Source organism: Ambystoma mexicanum, chromosome 13, assembly GCF_040938575.1.
Source record: "Ambystoma mexicanum isolate Mex_15411 chromosome 13, UKY_AmexF1_1, whole genome shotgun sequence".
NCBI lineage: Eukaryota > Metazoa > Chordata > Amphibia > Caudata > Ambystomatidae > Ambystoma > Ambystoma mexicanum.
In genome coordinates, this window is record NC_090938.1 from 795723294 (window position 1) to 795740160 (window position 16867).

Below are 16867 nucleotides of genomic sequence, written 5' to 3' on the forward strand. Positions count from 1 at the left end.
GTGAACTGCCTGGGGGGTGTCTCCCAACACATCAGTGCACTGCCTGGGGAGTGTGTCCCAACACATCGGTACACTGCTTGGGGAGTGTCTCCCAACACATTAGTGCAATGCCCGGGGAGTGTCTCCCAACATATCAGTGAACTGCCTGGGGAGTGTCTCCCAACACATCAGTGCACTGCCTGGGGAGTGTCTTCCAACACATCAGTGCTCTGCGTGGGGAGTGTCTACCAACACATTAGTGCACTGCCCGGGGAGTGTCTCCCAACACATTAGTGCACTGCCCGAGGAGTGTCTCCGAACACATCAGTGAACTGCCTGGGAGTGTCTCCGAACACATCTGTGCACTGCCTGGGGAGTGTCTCCCAACACATCGGTGCACTGCCTGGGGAGTGTCCCCCAACACATTAGCGCACTGCCTGGGGAGTGTCTCCCAGCACATTAGTGCACTGCCCGGGGAGTGTCTCCCAACACATCAGTGAACTGCCTGGGGAGTGTCTCCCATCACATCAGTGCACTGCCTGGCGAGTGTCTCCCAACACATCAGTGTCCTGCCTGGGGAGCGTCTCCCAACACATCACTGAACTGCCTGGGGAGTGTCTCCCAACACATTAGCGCACTGCCTGGGGAGTGTCTCCCAACACATTAGTTCACTGCCCGGGGAGTGTCTCCCAACACATTAGTTCACTGCCTGGGAAGTATCTCCCAACACATCAGTGCACTGCCTGGGGAATGTCTCCCAACACATCGGTGCACTACCTGGGCAGTGTCTCCCAACACATCGGTGCACTGCCTGGGGAGTGTCTCCCAACAAATTAGCGCACTGCCTGGGGAGTGTCTCCCAACACATTAGCGCACTGCCTGGGGAGTGTCTCCCAACACATCAGTGCACTGCCTGGGGAGTGTCTCCCAACACATCAGTGCACTGCCTGGGGAGTGTCTCCCAACACATCAGTGGACTGCCTGTGGAGTGTCTCCCAACACATTAGCGCACTGCCTGGGGAGTGTCTCCCAACACATCAGTGCACTGCCTGGGGAGTGTCTCCCAACACATCAGTGCACTGCCTGGGGAGCGTCTCCCAACACATCACTGAACTGCCTGGGGAGTGTCTCCCAACACATTAGCGCACTGCCCGGGGAGTGTCTCCCAACACATCAGTCCACTGCCTGGGGAGTGTCTCCCAACCCATCAGTGAACTGCCTGGGGGGTGTCTCCCAACACATCAGTGCACTGCCTGGGGAGTGTGTCCCAACACATCGGTACACTGCTTGGGGAGTGTCTCCCAACACATTAGTGCAATGCCCGGGGAGTGTCTCCCAACATATCAGTGAACTGCCTGGGGAGTGTCTCCCAACACATTAGTGCAATGCCCGGGGAGTGTCTCCCAACATATCAGTGAACTGCCTGGGGAGTGTCTTCCAACACATCAGTGCACTGCGTGGGGAGTGTCTACCAACACATTAGTGCACTGCCCGGGGAGTGTCTCCCAACACATTAGTGCACTGCCCGAGGAGTGTCTCCGAACACATCAGTGAACTGCCTGGGAGTGTCTCCGAACACATCAGTGCACTGCCTGGGGAGTGTCTCCCAACACATCGGTGCACTGCCTGGGGAGTGTCCCCAAACACATTAGTGCACTGCCTGGGGAGTGTCTCCCAGCACATTAGTGCACTGCCTGGGGAGTGTCTCCCAGCACATTAGTGCACTGCCCGGGGAGTGTCTCCCAACACATCACTGAACTGCCTGGGGAGTGTCTCCCAACACATCGGTGCACTACCTGGGCAGTGTCTCCCAACACATCGGTGCACTGCCTGGGGAGTGTCTCCCAACACATTAACACACTGCCCGGGGAGTGTCTCCCAACACATTAGTGCACTGCCCGAGGAGTGTCTCCCAACACATCAGTGAACTGCCTGGGAGTGTCTCCCAAAACATTAGTGCACTGCCCGGGGAGTGCCCCCAACACATCAGTGAACTGCCTGGGGAGTGCCTCCCAACACATCAGTGCACTGCCTGGGGAGTGTCTCCCAACACCTCAGTGCACTGCCTGGGGAGTGGCTCCCAACACATTAGTGCACAGCCTGGCAAGTGTCTCCCAACACATCAGTGCACTGCCCGGGGAGTGTTTCCTAAAACATCAGTGAACTGCCTGGGGAGTGTCTCCCAACACATTGGCACACTGCCTGGGGAGTGTCTCCCAACACATCAGTGCACTGCCCGGGGAGTGTCTCCCAACACATCAGTGCACTGTCTGGGGAGTGTCTCCCAACACCTCAGTGCACTGCCTGGGGAGTGTCTCCCAACACATCGGTGCACTGCATGGGGAGTGTCTCCCAACACATTAGCGCACTGCCTGGGGAGTGTCTCCCAGCACATTAGTGCACTGCCCGGGGAGTATCTCCCAACACATCAGTGCACTGCCTGGGGAGTGTCTCCCAACACATTAGTGCTCTGCCTGGCGAGTGTCTCCCAACACATCAGTGTACTGCCCGGGGAGTGTCTCCCAACACATCAGTGCACTGCCTGGCGAGTGTCTCCCAACACATCAGTGTACTGCCTGGGGAGCGTCTCCTAAAACATCAGTGAACTGCCTGGTGGAGTGTCTCCCAACACATTAGCGCACTGCCTGGGGAGTTTCTCCCAACACATTGGCACACTGCCTGGGGAGTGTCTCCCAACACATCAGTGCACTTCCCGGGGAGTGTCTCCCAACACATCAGTGAACTGCCTGGGGAGTGTCTCCCAACACATCAGTGCACTGCCTGGGGAGTGTGTCCCAACACATCGGTACACTGCTTGGGGAGTGTCTCCCAACACATTAGTGCAATGCCCGGGGAGTGTCTCCCAACATATCAGTGAACTGCCTGGGGAGTGTCTCCCAACACATCAGTGCACTGCCTGGGGAGTGTCTTCCAACACATCAGTGCTCTGCGTGGGGAGTGTCTACCAACACATTAGTGCACTGCCCGGGGAGTGTCTCCCAACACATTAGTGCACTGCCCGAGGAGTGTCTCCGAACACATCAGTGAACTGCCTGGGAGTGTCTCCGAACACATCTGTGCACTGCCTGGGGAGTGTCTCCCAACACATCGGTGCACTGCCTGGGGAGTGTCCCCCAACACATTAGCGCACTGCCTGGGGAGTGTCTCCCAGCACATTAGTGCACTGCCCGGGGAGTGTCTCCCAACACATCAGTGAACTGCCTGGGGAGTGTCTCCCATCACATCAGTGCACTGCCTGGCGAGTGTCTCCCAACACATCAGTGTACTGCCTGGGGAGCGTCTCCCAACACATCACTGAACTGCCTGGGGAGTGTCTCCCAACACATTAGCGCACTGCCTGGGGAGTGTCTCCCAACACATTAGTTCACTGCCCGGGGAGTGTCTCCCAACACATTAGTTCACTGCCTGGGAAGTATCTCCCAACACATCAGTGCACTGCCTGGGGAATGTCTCCCAACACATCGGTGCACTACCTGGGCAGTGTCTCCCAACACATTAGCGCACTGCCTGGGGAGTGTCTCCCAACACATCAGTGCACTGCCTGGGGAGTGTCTCCCAACACATCAGTGCACTGCCTGGGGAGTGTCTCCCAACACATCAGTGGACTGCCTGTGGAGTGTCTCCCAACACATTAGCTCAATGCCCGGGGAGTGTCTCCCAACACATCAGTGCACTGCCTGGGGAGTGTCTCCCAACACATCAGTGCACTGCCTGTGGAGTGTCTCCCAACACATTAGCTCAATGCCCGGGGAGTGTCTCCCAACACATCAGTGCACTGCCTGGGGAGCGTCTCCCAACACATCACTGAACTGCCTGGGGAGTGTCTCCCAACACATTAGCGCACTGCCCGGGGAGTGTCTCCCAACACATCAGTCCACTGCCTGGGGAGTGTCTCCCAACCCATCAGTGAACTGCCTGGGGGGTGTCTCCCAACACATCAGTGCACTGCCTGGGGAGTGTGTCCCAACACATCGGTACACTGCTTGGGGAGTGTCTCCCAACACATTAGTGCAATGCCCGGGGAGTGTCTCCCAACATATCAGTGAACTGCCTGGGGAGTGTCTCCCAACACATTAGTGCAATGCCCGGGGAGTGTCTCCCAACATATCAGTGAACTGCCTGGGGAGTGTCTTCCAACACATCAGTGCACTGCGTGGGGAGTGTCTACCAACACATTAGTGCACTGCCCGGGGAGTGTCTCCCAACACATTAGTGCACTGCCCGAGGAGTGTCTCCGAACACATCAGTGAACTGCCTGGGAGTGTCTCCGAACACATCAGTGCACTGCCTGGGGAGTGTCTCCCAACACATCGGTGCACTGCCTGGGGAGTGTCCCCAAACACATTAGCGCACTGCCTGGGGAGTGTCTCCCAGCACATTAGTGCACTGCCTGGGGAGTGTCTCCCAGCACATTAGTGCACTGCCCGGGGAGTGTCTCCCAACACATCACTGAACTGCCTGGGGAGTGTCTCCCAACACATTAGCGCACTGCCCGGGGAATGTCTCCCAACACATCGGTGCACTACCTGGGCAGTGTCTCCCAACACATCGGTGCACTGCCTGGGGAGTGTCTCCCAACACATTAACACACTGCCCGGGGAGTGTCTCCCAACACATTAGTGCACTGCCCGAGGAGTGTCTCCCAACACATCAGTGAACTGCCTGGGAGTGTCTCCCAAAACATTAGTGCACTGCCCGGGGAGTGCCCCCAACACATCAGTGAACTGCCTGGGGAGTGCCTCCCAACACATCAGTGCACTGCCTAGGGAGTGTCTCCCAACACCTCAGTGCACTGCCTGGGGAGTGGCTCCCAACACATTAGTGCACAGCCTGGCAAGTGTCTCCCAACACATCAGTGTACTGCCTGGGGAGTGTCTCCCAACACATCGGTGCACTGCCTGGGGAGTGTCTCCCAACAGATTAGCGCACTACCCGGGGAGTGTCTCCCAACACATTAGTGCACTGCCCGAGGAGTGTCACCCAACACATCAGTGAACTGCCTGGGAGTGTCTTCCAACACATCAGTGAACTGCCTGGGAGTGTCTCCGAACACATCAGTGAACTGCCTGGGGAGTGTCTCCCAACACTTCGGTGCACTGCCTGGGGAGTGTCTCCCAACACTTTAGTGCACTGCCTGGGGAGTGTCTCCCAAATCATTAGTGCACTGCCCGGGGAGTGTCTCCCAACACATCAGTGAACTGCCTAGGGAGTGTCTCCCAACACATCAGTGCACTGCCTGGGGAGTGTCTCTGAACACATTAGTTCACTGCCCAGGTAGTGTCTCCCAACACATCAGTGAACTGCCTGGGGAGTGTCTCCCAACACATTAGCACACTGCCTGGGGAGTGTCTCTGAACACATTAGTTCACTGCCCAGGTAGTGTCTCCCAACACATCAGTGAACTGCCTGGGAAGTGTCTCCCAACACATCGGTGCACTGCCTGGGGAGTGTCTCCCAACACATTAGTGCACTGCCCGAGGAGTGTCTCCCAAGACATCAGTGAACTGCCTGGGAGTGTCTCCCAACACATCATTGAACTGCCTGGGAAGTGTCTCCCAACACATTGGTGCACTGCCCGGGGAGTGTCTCCCAACACATTAGTGCACTGCCCGAGGAGTGTCTCCCAACACATCAGTGAACTGCCTGGGAGTGTCTCCCAACAAATCAATGCACTGTCTGGGGAGTGTCTCCCAACACTTTGGCACACTGCCTGGGGAGTGTCTCCCAACACATCAGTGCACTGCCCGGGGAGTGTTTCCTAAAACATCAGTGAACTGCCTGGGGAGTGTCTCCCAACACATTGGCACACTGCCTGGGGAGTGTCTCCCAACACATCAGTGCACTGCCCGGGGAGTGTCTCCCAACACATCAGTGCACTGTCTGGGGAGTGTCTCCCAACACCTCAGTGCACTGCCTGGGGAGTGTCTCCCAACACATCGGTGCACTGCATGGGGAGTGTCTCCCAACACATTAGCGCACTGCCTGGGGAGTGTCTCCCAGCACATTAGTGCACTGCCCGGGGAGTATCTCCCAACACATCAGTGCACTGCCTGGGGAGTGTCTCCCAACACATTAGTGCTCTGCCTGGCGAGTGTCTCCCAACACATCAGTGTACTGCCCGGGGAGTGTCTCCCAACACATCAGTGCACTGCCTGGCGAGTGTCTCCCAACACATCAGTGTACTGCCTGGGGAGCGTCTCCTAAAACATCAGTGAACTGCCTGGTGGAGTGTCTCCCAACACATTAGCGCACTGCCTGGGGAGTGTCTCCCAACACATTGGCACACTGCCTGGGGAGTGTCTCCCAACACATCAGTGCACTTCCCGGGGAGTGTCTCCCAACACATCAGTGAACTGCCTGGGGAGTGTCTCCCAACACATCAGTGCATTGCCTGGGAGCTGTGATGATGCCTACCCCCGGGGTTCCAGATCAAGTCCAGCAACCCCGGAAGCAGGCATCAAGTTATTCCAAGCAAGCCCAACAACCCCTGCTAGGGGCTATTTGGGTGCAGTCCTGGCGTCTATGGCGCCAGGCTCATATGGAGAGTCAGTCCTGGCACCATAGGCGCCAGGCTCATAGATTAAAACTTACCTGATGCAGACCATGCTGCAAACTTACCTGATGCAGACGATGCTGCAAGAGCTCCAAGCCAAAAGAGGCTTGGAAGGGACTACTTTACCTAGGGACTATTTTTTACTCTGGTGGGGTCGGTGAGGAATACTTACCTGGGACTACTTTGGAGGCTATTTAAACCACGCCCAAAGAGCAGCACATGCTTCGCGTTATTCTGCATCCAGCAGCGTAACGCTCACCGTGCCTGCAAGTCTGCATCCAGTCTTCTGCCACACCTGCCTCGAGTCTGGAGCTCCTAGAAAAAGGGAGAAAGAAGGAGAAAAGGTTAGAACAAGAGCTATACCTTTGATCCTTACCTGAATTCCCGATCCACCGCGTCTTCGAGCTGGAAGAAAGAAGTTATTTTATGCGCGTCGCCTTGCCTGCTGCAGCGCCGCGCTGAACTCACCGGCCTTCGCAGCATCTTCACTATCCACCGCATCCTTCTGCATGTTCCCGCCGCACTCCGACACCCAAGGAGAAGACGAGAACAGCAAGGTGAGCCAAGGGAATACACAGAGGAATGTTAGTTACCCCCCCATAGGCTTACCTGATTTTACCGCCGGGGGTAGTATTCCTCTTCACGGGTCGGCGCAGCCTCCACCGCATCTTCACCGTACCCCAGCCCCTAAGGGGAAAAAAAGGGCAGCAAGGTGAAACAAAGGGACAAACAAGGGGAATCCTCCTCACCACAATAGACTTAACTAATTTTACCGCCGGATGCATTATTCCCCGAGACTTCATAATTTCTCTCAGCACCTGAATAAGGGAGAAAGCAACAGGTTACATACTGACATTATTTGATCGAACTGTGTTGGATAATACAAATCCTTACCTGAATGTTACCGGTTGCCACAAGGAACTCTTCGCTAGGGTCAAGCTGCAACCTGCAAGGAATCGGACAAGAGTGAAAGTCAGACATTTGAACTCTTACGAACTATATACTTACGGCGTCTCGCCGGAAATCTCAGAGTCAATATTGTTCTGGAACTCACCAATTCCTTCGAACCAGTGAAGCAACTGGTTATCTACGCGCCCCTGTGCTCAATGCAGGATGGAGAGCTCATCTTTCCAAACCATCAGGTGAGACTATAAGAGGAGACATTAAAGGTGATCAGTGGGGAGAACAGCGGGGGTGGGGGTTAACACTCAACTCCACGGGTGGTTAATTCCCTTTCTCCATTTGCAGAAGAATACTCCTGCGGGCCAAGCAAATGAAGCTAGGTGGGCCAGTCCAGTCTGTCATCTCGGCAAAACGCGTCACATTGGTGGAGACCACAGCTGTCCAGTTCAGATCGACGCCCCTGTGGGAGCCAGGTGAGTGTAACAGAACGCGAAGCCTACCCACAAATTCCCACCCGGGCGTTATGGATACCTCAGAAACTGACCAATTGACACAATTACTAGGGGAACTGAGGGCTGAAATGCTTTCCGCCCGTCAAGAAACCAATGCTCTTAGAAGAGAACTGATTTTGTCAAAGGAGTGAACTGATGACCTTGCTAGGCAACTACTGCAAAGCCAGGCTGGACAAACACCCCTACCAGGACTCGGGGGAAATCCAGCTCCTGTGTCATCGAGTAACCCTGTGCAAATAAACCTACCAGGAACTATTCGATTAGCTCCGCCCGAACGCTTTGCCGGGACCCCAAAAGGTTCGCCGTGTTTATGAACCAATGCCGCTTGCACTTTTTATGCAGACCTGGAGCCTTCCCAAACAATCAAGCCAAGGTAGCCTTTGTATTGTCATAGCTCAGCGGCAGTGCAGCTGATTGGTCAATTCCACTAGTTACTCAGGATGACCCAATTCTTCAGGATTTTCAGGGCTTTCAAACGAGCATGGAAAGACTATTTGCCCGGCACTCCCAAGGACAGTCCCTGGAAAACAAACTTTTGTCCCTATGACAGGGTAACCAGGACCTTCAATCCTACATCGCAACCTTTAATAGGTTGATAGTGGAAACTGGATGGCCCGAGGTAAAACGAATCACGTTATTTCATCGAGGGCTTCGAGGAGAACTCAAGGATGTCTTGGCTCAAGTTGTGAACCCACCTCAAGACTGCGCTGAATATATAGACCTAGTGGTCCAGTTAGATCACAGACTTCAGAACAGAAAGGCTGATCGAGCCAAGTTTGAGAATCGGGTGTTGGTCAAAACCCACGCTAACCCCAAAGGAGCAGATGATTCAGAACCCATGCAAATCGGAGGGGTTAAAGGACCCTTAACCCAGAAGGAAAGGGAAAGGAGACGGCAAATGCAATTGTGTCTATATTGCAGAACTTCTGGGCATTTTCTACGGGATTGCCCTGTAAAACCACCCAAGAAGGTGGTAAGAGCTGCTGATAAAAGCCATATGGAGTCAGACTCGGGAAACGACCACGCCGACAAGCGTAGAGGACTGCTCCCAACACATTAGCTCAATGCCCGGGGAGTGTCTCCCAACACATCTGTGCACTGCCTGGGGAGTGTCTCCCAACACATCAGTGAACTGCCTGGGGAGCGTCTCCCAACACATCACTGAACTGCCTGGGGAGTGTCTCCCAACACATTAGCGCACTGCCCGGGGAGTGTTTCCCAACACATCAGTGCACTACCTGGGGAGTGTCTCCCAACACATCAGTGCACTGCCTGGTGAGTGTCTCCCAACACATTAGCTCAATGCCTGGGGAGTGTCTCCCAACACATTAGTGCAATGCCCGGGGAGTGTCTCCCAACATATCAGTGAACTGCCTGGGGAGTGTCTCCCAACACATCAGTGCACTGCCTGGGGAGTGTCTCCCAACACATCAGTGCACTGCGTGGGGAGTGTCTACCAACACATTAGTGCACTGCCCGGGGAGTGTCTCCCAACACATTAGTGCACTGCCCGAGGAGTGTCTCTGAACACATCAGTGAACTGCCTGGGAGTGTCTCCGAACACATCAGTGCACTGCCTGGGGAGTGTCTCCCAACACATCGGTGCACTGCCTGGGGAGTGTCCCCCAACACATTAGCGCACTGCCTGGGGAGTGTCTCAAAACACATTAGTGCACTGCCCGGGGAGTGTCTCCCAACACATCAGTGAACTGCCTGGGGAGTGTCTCCCATCACATCAGTGCACTGCCTGGGGAGTGTCTCCCAACACATCAGTGCACTGCCTGGCGAGTGTCTCCCAACACATCACTGAACTGCCTGGGGAGTGTCTCCCAACACATTAGCGCACTGCCTGGGGAGTGTCTCCCAACACATTAGTTCACTGCCCGAGGGGTGTCACCCAACACATTAGTTCACTGCCTGGGAAGTATCTCCCAATACATCAGTGCACTGCCTGTGGAGTGTCTCCCAACACATCAGTGCACTGCCTGGGGAGTGTCTCCCAACACATCAGTGCACTGCCTGTGGAGTGTCTCCCAACACATTAGCTCAATGCCCAGGGAGTGTCTCCCAACACATCAGTGCACTGCCTGGGGAGTGTCTCCCAACACATCAGTGCACTGCCTGTGGAGTGTCTCCCAACACATTAGCTCAATGCCCGGGGAGTGTCTCCCAACACATCTGTGCACTGCCTGGGGAGTGTCTCCCAACACATCAGTGAACTGCCTGGGGAGCGTCTCCCAACACATCACTGAACTGCCTGGGGAGTGTCTCCCAACACATTAGCGCACTGCCCGGGGAGTGTTTCCCAACACATCAGTGCACTACCTGGGGAGTGGCTCCCAACATATCAGTGCACTGCCTGGTGAGTGTCTCCCAACACATTAGCTCAATGCCTGGGGAGTGTCTCCCAACACATCAATGCACTGCCTGGGGAGTGTCTCCCAACACATCAGTGAACTGCCTGGGGATCGTCTCCCAACACATCAGTGAACTGCCTAGGGAGTGTCTCCCAACACATTAGCGCACTGCCCGGGGAGTGTCTCACAACACATCAATGCACTGCCTGGGGAGTGTCTCCCAACACATTAGCTCAATTCCTGGGGAGTGTCTCCCAACACATCAGTGCACTGCCGGTGGAGTGTCTCCCAACACATCAGTGAACTGCCTGGGGAGCGTCTCCCAACACATCACTGAACTGCCTGGGGAGTGTCTCCCAACACATTAGCGCACTGCCTGGGGAGTGTCTCCCAACACATCAGTGCACTGCCTGGGGAGTGTCTCCCAACACATCAGTGCACTGCCTGGGGAGTGTCTCCCAACACATCAGTGGACTGCCTGTGGAGTGTCTCCCAACACATTAGCTCAATGCCCGGGGAGTGTCTCCCAACACATCAGTGCACTGCCTGGGGAGTGTCTCCCAACACATCAGTGCACTGCCTGTGGAGTGTCTCCCAACACATTAGCTCAATGCCGGGGAGTGTCTCCCAACACATCAGTGCACTGCCTGGGGAGTGTCTCCCAACACATCAGTGAACTGCCTGGGGATCGTCTCCCAACACATCACTGAACTGCCTGGGGAGTGTCTCCCAACACATCAGTGCACTGCCTGGGGAGTGTCTTCCAACCCATCAGTGAACTGCCTGGGGGGTGTCTCCCAACACATCAGTGCACTGCCTGGGGAGTGTGTCCCAACACATCGGTACACTGCTTGGGGAGTGTCTCCCAACACATTAGTGCAATGCCCGGGGAGTGTCTCCCATCATATCAGTGAACTGCCTGGGGAGTGTCTCCCAACACATCAGTGCACTGCCTGGGGAGTGTCTTCCAACACATCAGTGCTCTGCGTGGGGAGTGTCTACCAACACATTAGTGCACTGCCCGGGGAGTGTCTCCCAACACATTAGTGCACTGCCCGAGGAGTGTCTCCGAACACATCAGTGAACTGCCAGGGAGTGTCTCCGAACACATCAGTGCACTGCCTGGGGAGTGTCTCCCAACACATCGGTGCACTGCCTGGGTAGTGTCCCCCAACACATTAGCGCACTGCCTGGGGAGTGTCTCCCAGCACATTAGTGCACTGCCCGGGGAGTGTCTCCCAACACATCAGTGAACTGCCTGGGGAGTGTCTCCCATCACATCAGTGCACTGCCTAGCGAGTGTCTCCCAACACATCAGTGTACTGCCTGGGGAGCGTCTCCCAACACATCACTGAACTGCCTGGGGAGTGTCTCCCAACACATTAGCGCACTGCCTGGGGAGTGTCTCCCAACACATTAGTTCACTGCCCGGGGAGTGTCTCCCAACACATTAGTTCACTGCCTGGGAAGTATCTCCCAACACATCAGTGCACTGCCTGGGGAATGTCTCCCAACACATAGGTGCACTACCTGGGCAGTGTCTCCCAACACATCGGTGCACTGCCTGGGGAGTGTCTCCCAACACATCGGTACACTGCCTGGGGAGTGTCTCCCAACACATTAGCGCACTGCCTGGGGAGTGTCTCCCAACACATCAGTGCACTGACTGGGGAGTGTCTCCCAACACATCAGTGCACTGCCTGGGGAGTGTCTCCCAACACATCAGTGCACTGCCTGGGGAGTGTCTCCCAACACATCAGTGGACTGCCTGTGGAGTGTCTCCCAACACATTAGCTCAATGCCCGGGGAGTGTCTCCCAACACATCAGTGCACTGCCTGGGGAGTGTCTCCCAACACATCAGTGCACTGCCTGCGGAGTGTCTCCCAACACATTAGCTCAATGCCCGGGGAGTGTCTCCCAACACATCAGTGCACTGCCTGGGGAGCGTCTCCCAACACATCACTGAACTGCCTGGGGAGTGTCTCCCAACACATTAGCGCACTGCCCGGGGAGTGTCTCCCAACACATCAGTCCACTGCCTGGGGAGTGTCTCCCAACCCATCAGTGAACTGCCTGGGGGGTGTCTCCCAACACATCAGTGCACTGCCTGGGGAGTGTGTCCCAACACATCGGTACACTGCTTGGGGAGTGTCTCCCAACACATTAGTGCAATGCCCGGGGAGTGTCTCCCAACATATCAGTGAACTGCCTGGGGAGTGTCTCCCAACACATTAGTGCAATGCCCGGGGAGTGTCTCCCAACATATCAGTGAACTGCCTGGGGAGTGTCTTCCAACACATCAGTGCACTGCGTGGGGAGTGTCTACCAACACATTAGTGCACTGCCCGGGGAGTGTCTCCCAACACATTAGTGCACTGCCCGAGGAGTGTCTCCGAACACATCAGTGAACTGCCTGGGAGTGTCTCCGAACACATCAGTGCACTGCCTGGGGAGTGTCTCCCAACACATCGGTGCACTGCCTGGGGAGTGTCCCCAAACACATTAGTGCACTGCCTGGGGAGTGTCTCCCAGCACATTAGTGCACTGCCTGGGGAGTGTCTCCCAGCACATTAGTGCACTGCCCGGGGAGTGTCTCCCAACACATCACTGAACTGCCTGGGGAGTGTCTCCCAACACATTAGCGCACTGCCCGGGGAATGTCTCCCAACACATCGGTGCACTACCTGGGCAGTGTCTCCCAACACATCGGTGCACTGCCTGGGGAGTGTCTCCCAACACATTAACACACTGCCCGGGGAGTGTCTCCCAACACATTAGTGCACTGCCCGAGGAGTGTCTCCCAACACATCAGTGAACTGCCTGGGAGTGTCTCCCAAAACATTAGTGCACTGCCCGGGGAGTGCCCCCAACACATCAGTGAACTGCCTGGGGAGTGCCTCCCAACACATCAGTGCACTGCCTGGGGAGTGTCTCCCAACACCTCAGTGCACTGCCTGGGGAGTGGCTCCCAACACATTAGTGCACAGCCTGGCAAGTGTCTCCCAACACATCAGTGTACTGCCTGGGGAGTGTCTCCCAACACATCGGTGCACTGCCTGGGGAGTGTCTCCCAACAGATTAGCGCACTACCCGGGGAGTGTCTCCCAACACATTAGTGCACTGCCCGAGGAGTGTCACCCAACACATCAGTGAACTGCCTGGGAGTGTCTTCCAACACATCAGTGAACTGCCTGGGAGTGTCTCCGAACACATCAGTGAACTGCCTGGGGAGTGTCTCCCAACACTTTACTGCACTGCCTGGGGAGTGTCTCCCAACACATTAGTGCACTGCCCGAGGAGTGTCTCCCAACACATCAGTGAACTGCCTGGGAGTGTCTCCCAACAAATCAATGCACTGCCTGGGGAGTGTCTCCCAACACATCAGTGAACTGCCTGGGGAGCGTCTCCCAACACATCACTGAACTGCCTGGGGAGTGTCTCCCAACACATTAGCGCACTGCCCGGGGAGTGTCTCCCAACACATCAGTGCACTGCCTGGGGAGCGTGTCCCAACACATCAGTGCACTGCCTGGGGAGTGTCTCCCAACACATTACCTCAATGCCTGGGGAGTGCCTCCCAACACATGAATGCACTTCCTGGGGAGTGTCTCCCAACACATCAGTGAACTGCCTGGGGAGCATCTCCAAACACATCACTGAACTGCCTGGGGAGTGTCTCCCAACACATTAGCGCACTGCCCGGGGAGTGTCTCCCAACACATCAGTGCACTGCCTGGGGAGCGTCTCCCAACACATCAGTGCACTGCCTGGGGAGTGTCTCCCAACACATCAGTGCACTGCCTGGGGAGTGTCTCCCAACACATTAGCTCAATGCCTGGGGAGTGTCTCCCAACACATCAGTGCACTGCCTGGGGAGTGTCTCCCAACACATCAGTGAACTGCCTGGGGAGCGTCTCCCAACACATCGCTGAACTGCATGGGGAGTGTCTCCCAACACATTAGCGCACTGCCCGGGGAGTGTTTCCCAACACATCAGTGCACTGCCTGGGGAGTGTCTCCCAACACATCAGTGAACTGCCTGGGGAGCGTCTCCCAACACATCACTGAACTGCCTGGGGAGTGTCTCCCAACACATTAGCGCACTGCCCGGGGAGTGTCTCCCAACACATCAGTGCACTGCCTGGGGAGTGTCTCCCAACACATCAGTGCACTGCCCGAGAAGTGTCTCCCAACACATCAGTGCACTGCCTGGGGAGTGTCTCCCAACACATCAGTGCACTGCCTGGGGAGTGTCTCCCAACACATTAGCTCAATGCCTGGGGAGTGTCTCCCAACACATCAGTGCACTGCCTGGGGAGTGTCTCCCAACACATTAGCGCACTGCCTGGGGAGTGTCTCCAAACACATCAGTGCACTGCCTGGGGAGTGTCTCCCAACACATCAGTGAACTGCCTGGGGAGCGTCTCCCAACACATCACTGAACTGCCTGGGGAGTGTCTCCCAACACATTAGCGCACTGCCCGGGGAGTGTCTCCGAACACATCAGTGCACTGCCTGGGGAGCGTCTCCCAACACATCAGTGCACTGCCTGGGGAGTGTCTCCCAACACATTACCTCAATGCCTGGGGAGTGCCTCCCAACACATGAATGCACTGCCTGGGGAGTGTCTCCCAACACATCAGTGAACTGCCTGGGGAGCGTCTCCAAACACATCACTGAACTGCCTGGGGAATGTCTCCCAACATATTAGCGCACTGCCCGGGGAGTGTCTCCCAACACATCAGTGCACTGCCTGGGGAGTGTCTCCCAACACATCAGTGCACTGCCTGGGGAGTGTCTCCCAACACATCAGTGCACTGCCTGGGGAGTGTCTCCCAACACATTAGCTCAATGCCTGGGGAGTGTCTCCCAACACATCAGTGCACTGCCTGGGGAGTGTCTCCCAACACATCAGTGAACTGCCTGGGGAGCGTCTCCCAACACATCACTGAACTGCCTGGGGAGTGTCTCCCAACACATTAGCGCACTGCCCGGGGAGTGTTTCCCAACACATCAGTGCACTGCCTGGAGAGTGTCTCCCAACACATCAGTGCACTGCCTGGGGAGTGTCTCCCAACACATCAGTGAACTGCCTGGGGAGCGTCTCCCAACACATCACTGAACTGCCTGGGGAGTGTCTCCCAACACATTAGCGCACTGCCCGGGGAGCGTCTCCCAACACATCAGTGCACTGCCTGGGGAGTGTCTCCCAACACATCAGTGCACTGCCCGGGTAGTGTCTCCCAACACATCAGTGCACTGCCTGGGGAGTGTCTCCCAACACATCAGTGCACTGCCTGGGGAGTGTCTCCCAACACATTAGCTCAATGCCTGGGGAGTGTCTCCCAACACATCAGTGCACTGCCTGGGGAGTGTCTCCCAACACATTAGCGCACTGCCTCGGGAGTGTCTCCAAACACATCAGTGCACTGCCTGGGGAGTGTCTCCCAACACATTAGCACACTGCCTGGGGAGTGTCTCCAGACACATCAGTGCACTGCCTGGGGAGTGTCTCCCAACACATCAGTGCACTGCCTGGGGAGTGTCTCCCAACACATCAGTGCACTGCCTGGGGAGTGTCTCCCAACACATCAGTGCACTGCCTGTGGAGTGTCTCCCAACACATTAGCTCAATGCCCGGGGAGTGTCTCCCAACACATTAGCTCAATGCCCGGGGAGTGTCTCCCAACACATCAGTGCACTGCCTGGGGAGTGTCTCCCAACACATCAGTGAACTGCCTGGGGAGCGTCTCCCAACACATTACTGAACTGCCTGGGGAGTGTCACCCAACACATTAGCGCACTGCCCGGGGAGTGTTTCCCAACACATCAGTGCACTGCCTGGGGAGTGTCTCCCAACACATCAGTGCACTGCCTGGGGAGTGTCTCCCAACACATTAGCTCAATGCCTGGGGAGTGTCTCCCAACACATCAATGCACTGCCTGGGGAGTGTCTCCCAACACATCAGTGAACTGCCTGGGGAGCATCTCCCAACACATCACTGAACTCCCTGGGGAGTGTCTCCCAACACATTAGCGCACTGCCCGGGGAGTGTCTCCCAACACATCAGTGCACTGCCTGGGGAGTGTCTCCCAACACATCAGTGCACTGCCTGGGGAGTGTCTCCCAACACATTAGCTCAATGCCTGGGGAGTGTCTCCCAACACATCACTGCACTGCCTGGGGAGTGTCTCCCAACACATTAGCGCACTGCCTGGGGAGTGTCTCCCAACACATCACTGCACTGCCTGGGGAGTGTCTCCCAACACATCAGTGCACTGCCTGGGGAGCGTCTCCCAACACATCAGTGAACTGCCTGGGGAGCGTCTCCCAACACATCACTGAACTGCCTGGGGAGTGTCTCCCAACACATTAGCGCACTGCCCGGGGAGTGTCTCCCAACACATCAGTGCACTGCATGTGGAGTGTCTCCCAATCCATCATTGCACTGCCTGGGGAGTGTCTCCCAACACATCAGTGCACTGCCTGGGGAGTGTGTCCCAACACATCGGTGCACTGCCTGGGGAGTGTCTCCCAACA